At 32.4% G+C, this 5,652-nt stretch overlaps 1 pseudogene; it reads right to left on the bottom strand.

Moving 5' to 3' along the window:
• Positions 1-3,820: 3,820 nt before the first annotated feature.
• On the bottom strand, positions 3,821-4,585 carry LOC102965165 (annotated as a pseudogene).
• Between the last annotated feature and the right edge of the window lie 1,067 nt (positions 4,586-5,652).

Raw genomic sequence — 5,652 nt, 5'->3', positions numbered from 1 at the left:
CCTCATTACCTGTACTTTAGAGTAACAAATTGTTGACAAAGATATTTTCCCCATTTTGACTTTTTTTTCTTAATTGAGGTAAAATTAGGATATAACATTATATGTTTCAGGTGTACAACATTATAATTTAACATCTGTAAACAACACAAAGTGATCATGACCAAAAGTCTAATAATCATTCATCACCATGCAATTGACCACATTGAGCCATTTCATCACTCCCCTCTTCACCTCTGGTAACCATCAATTATGTTTGGTTTTTATGATTTTGTTTTTGTGTTTTTTGTTTGTTCATTTGTTTTGTAGTTTAGATTCTACATGAGTAAAATCAGACAGTATTTGACTTATTTCACTTAGCTTAATACCATCAAGGTCTATTCATGTTGTCACAAATGGCAAGATTTATTCTTCTTTGTAGCTTAGTAGTATTCTTGTGTGTGTGTGTGTGTGTGTGTGTGTGTGCATTGTGTGTATGTGTGTGTGTCTATAAAACCCTTCTCTATCCATTCATCCACTGATGGACACTTAGGTTGTTTCCATTTCTTGTCAATTGTGAATAGTCTGCAATGAACATAGGGGTGCATATAACTTTGAATTAGTGTTTTCATATCCTTTGGATAAATATCCAGAATAGTAGAACAGATGGAAATATGCTAGATCTGTTCTTTATTTTTTGAGGAATCTCCTACCGTTTTTTACAGTGGCCACATCAATTTGCATTTACACCAACAGTGCATGAGAGTTCACTTTTCTCCATTTCCTCTCCAACACTTATTTCTTGTCTTTTTGATAATTGTCATCCTAACAGATATGAGATGATATCTCATTGTGATTATGATTTGCATTACCCTAATAATTAGTGATCATAATCATAATAATAATCTTTTCATGTTCTTTTTTTTTTTTCATCTTTTCACGTTCTTGTTGGATATCTGTATGTCTTCTTTGGGAAAAAAATGTCTATTGAGATCTTCTGTCTGTTTTTTAATAGAGTTGTTGTTGCTTTGTTTTGTTTTGATTTATTTTTATTTGTATGAGTTCTTTATATATTTTAGATATTAACCCTTTATCAGATATATAATTTGCAAATATCTTTTCCCAGTCAGTAGGTTGCCTTTCATTTTGACAAAGGCTTCCTTTGCCACACAGAAGTTTTTCAGTTTGATGTAGCCCCATTTGTTTATTTTTGCTTTTATTACATTTACCTTTGCAGTCAGAGCCACAAACACATCACAAAAACTGATGTCAAAGGAGTTACTGCCTATGTTTTCTTCTGAAAATTTTATGGTTTTGAGTCTCACGGTCAACTCTTTAATCCATTTTGAGTTAATTTTTGTATACAGTGAAAACTGTGATCTAGTTTCATTCTTTTGCATGTATCTGCCCAGTTTTCCCAGCACCAATTATTGAACAGACTGTCCTTTCTCCATTGTATGTTCTTGACTCCTTTGTTATATATTAATTGTCCATATTATATGTGGATTTATTTATAGTATCTCAAATTCTGTTCCATTAATCTGTATGTGTGTTTATGCCAATACCGTACATGTTGATTGCTATAGCTTTGTAATATAGTTTGAAATCAGAGAATGTCATAATTACAGATTTGTTTTTCTTTCTCAACATTCTTTTGGTTTTCCAGATCATTTGTGGTTTCATACAAATTTTAGAATGATTTATTCTAGTTCTGTCAGAAATGCCATTGGGGTTTTGATAAGGATGGCATTGAATTTGTACATCGTTTTAGGTATTATAAACATGTTAACAATATTAATTCTTCTAATCCATAATCACAGAATATCTTTATCAGTGTCTTGCAATTTTCAGTGCACAGATGTTTCTTTTTATAGAATTATTCCAGTTTTTCAATTAAGTGGGAGATACAAAATTAGAAGGTCCCCATTTTGTAACACTTAATTAAAATAATAGGTTAATGATAATCAGTATCTGTTAACATCTCAAAGAAAGACCAAGCCAATTACTATGTTCCTGATGAAATTACCACAATCAAGAGCTATTCTTGACCAAAAATTGAAAAATAGTCCAATATCTAAGTAGTAATATATAGGCAATATAGTAGATCTAAGTACCAATTTATACAGGAAAGGTATGAAATGCGTACTTATAGGAAATATTTATGAAAATGTATAAAAGATATATCAAATACAGAGATACAAAAATGAGTTCAAGTATAGCATGAGGATGCAATAAAAAAATTCAGATTGTGAAAACTCTATGGAAAATATGACTCAACTTCTTCAAAAAAATGTTCAAGGAGAACAAATGTTATCAAGGAGGAATCTGTAGAATATATGTGTGTGTGTGTATATATATATATATATATATATATATACATACATACATACATATATATACACACACACATATATATATGTATATATATATGTATGTATTTCATAGATATAATAGCCAATTGCCATGTTTAAAACGTATGAGATCCTGGTTCAAACAAACAATTCTTAACCATAAACAAATAAGTAAATAAACATACATAGCAAATAAGAAGTACATATGTACATGTTTATGAAACAATTGAGTAAATTTGAGCACTGACTAGACATTTGATGATATTAAGCTAAACTATTGGTGAGAAATGTTGAAATATTTGAGATTTTATGTCAAATATTCAATTTGTGTTGCACTGCTTTAAAAATCTCAGCTTTTTAACAGCAATAATGGTATGGCAGCTCATTTTTTTAAATAGCATCTTTATATGTTAAATCTATGTTCTAAAATATTGCTGATAAAATGAGATGACTTAATAATTGTTGAAATTGTATGATGCCCTCATGTAGATTCAAATTATTCTCTGTATTTTACAAACATATAAACTTTCTCAAAATTGTAAGTTTAAAAAATTAATGAATAAAGTGTAAGTCCCTGGGAGCCCTTTTAATATTTTATAAACACATTCTTTGCTACAGCTAACTACCACAGCATAATAATTGATTCTGATTATAATAGAATCTGACTTCTGTATGAATTGATTGGTAAAAATAATTCAATGCATTCACAGGATACTTTATATAGTCAGACACACGCATATACACAAACGTGGTGTAGAGAAAACATATGCTATGTAACTTCAATTTTAGCTTATAAATTAATAAAGGTTTTAGAAAAATTATAAATGTAAGTGTGCAACAATCTTATAATACACAGACTTCCCTGTGTCAATATATATCAAGCTGTTACTAGAATACAGTATTATTATTTATTATTAGAAATTATCTTTTCCTAATATTTATTCTTATCCTCTACCAGTCTGACTCATGCCTTTTCATTACCCTTTTGCATCTCTTTTCACATGGTTCTTAAACATTGATGTTCTCCAGCATTGTAGACTCAGGTCTTTCTTCTTTTTTTATAGTTTTGTTCCCCACATCCAATATCTCCTGATTTTCCATATATTTAACAATTACCAATAAACTGATGAATCCCAAATTCATAAAACAGTACAAATGCTGTTCTTTATTTTTAAACTCCACTAAACAGCATTTCTCCTTAAGATCCTTGGAAACTACTAACCTTTTTGAAATATCTTGTCACCTTACTCATGGAGAAATCCAGGATAAATAAGTTCCAAAAAAAAAATAGTATCTCTACTAGTCCTGAAATAAATTACCTAAAACAATCATTTAGTTAAAGTACTGGGAGCAGGGAGAGACTAATTAGCAATATTCATTAAAAATCATACTGCGTTCAACTTATTTTAGTAGGCATTACATGATAAACTATCTTTTTGCTATTCACTCATTCATTCATTCATTCATTCTTTCATTCTGATATCTGATCTTATTCATTTGTTCCTCTTATAACACTCTCTTCTCTGACTGGACTCAGACTTTGCAGTAGAAGCTCTCGGCGAAGACAGCCTCTGTCTCTTGGCAATCTGTTCCTGGTGTTTTTCTTTGGCCTCCTTCATTCTCCTGGCCAAAAGCTTAGCATATTCTGAGCCTCTTCCTTGTTTTTCTTCTGGCGCTGCTTCTTCAAAGCAATGTGCCAATGTTTGTGTTGGAGGACACATGGAGTAACAAGATGCTGAATCTTGGATGCTTTGGGTCGAGGTTTCTTACCTTCTTGGTTTAGGGGCTTTCTCACACACAATGATGGACGTTATCTTCCTTCAAGAGATTGAAAACTTGCAGATTCTGCTAGCTCTTTTGGGCCCCGGACGACAAGGCACAGTAGTATCAGTGAGTCCAGGAATATCCTTCTCCTCTTTATTCACAATGACCCAGTTGACAACACTGAGATTGGCATCCACAATGCAACCCCGAATGGATTTGTGATTTCTTTCTCCAGTCCTCATTGGTCGGTAGCAGGAATGCCCCTTACTCAGCAGTAGGCGGACACGGCCAGTGTCAAGACCCCCTGCTTCATGGGGGAGCCTCGTTTGTTATTGCCACCAGTGATTCGGACCATGTAACCCTCCATTCTTCCCCTAAAGCATCAGCAGCAACTTCTGTGGCCATTTGCTTCTCATGAAACATACGAAGGTTGTGTTGTCTACTTCAATGAGTTTCTGACAGCCAGGAGCTGCGAAAGAGATGTTCAGCTTCATCCTGAAGCAGCCCACTACCTCTGAGGTGCCAAGAAAAAGAGTTCTCTTTGCTCTTTATAATGGCATCAAAATGGCAGTCTCAGAAAAATCTTGCAGTAAAGAGAATAGGTTAGTATTACTTACCTCAGTGCTTTCCAATTTGAACCTCGTAATATTTTCCAATAATGCAACACATTTTAAAGTCTAAAAAATTAGGATTTTGTGTTATACACTCTAGGAAACCTTTGTGGGGACTTAAACCCTCCTTTGGAAATACCTCCACAAAGTGATAAGTCTGTGCCGTGTGTGATACTTCAATTGGTGGTGGCAGACACAGGTAACCTCTCCTTTGATACTTCAACTGGAAAATGTCTGGGGCTGAACTGGAAAGCAATTCAGTTCTGCCTTTTAACTGAAGATTCAAATGAACTCTGCTTTGGCCAATTCTTATGAGGCACATGCTTGTTTTATGAAACAAAAAAAAGAAACAAATATTTCAATGTATTCTCAATTGTCAAAAAATGAAGTAGAAACTACATACAAGTAAAACTGTGGAAAAATAGATGGTCTGCCTTAATTATGTCCAATAAATATTTTAAAATTTCTCTGAGGTATTTAATTAAATGATGATTTTTTTTATATCTGCCTTTGTCTTACTGCTTTATTTATTTATTTATTTATTTATTGCTTTTTTTATGGGAGCTGAGACTTATGGAACATGATTTTACATGCTTTTCATCTTAATGATAATAGCCAGTTTTTCCTCTTGTAAAGTATGTAGAAAGGAAATAAATGGAATCAATATTTTTTTAAAAGGAATTATCAAATCATGCACTCAGTGCAATCTTATTTTTGTTCTGATTTCTAAAGTAGTTTCACTTTGTAGATATGAATACTCACATATTAGAAGTGTAAGAAGAGACTATGTTTTTTTCTAAAACTAGTTGTTTTTGCCTGTTACTACCAACCTACTACTTTGTCACAAGAAAAACAATTCCCAAGATGTTCCTCAATTGTTTTCTTTGCACGTAATCAAAATTTTACACATTTCTAACATTAGAGGAATAAATGGAAACAAACCATCAAAA

Source organism: Panthera tigris, chromosome C2 (assembly GCF_018350195.1).
Source record: "Panthera tigris isolate Pti1 chromosome C2, P.tigris_Pti1_mat1.1, whole genome shotgun sequence".
NCBI lineage: Eukaryota > Metazoa > Chordata > Mammalia > Carnivora > Felidae > Panthera > Panthera tigris.
The sequence above is the reverse complement of the archived record's forward strand: the minus strand, read 5'-3'. Positions and strand labels throughout refer to the sequence as shown.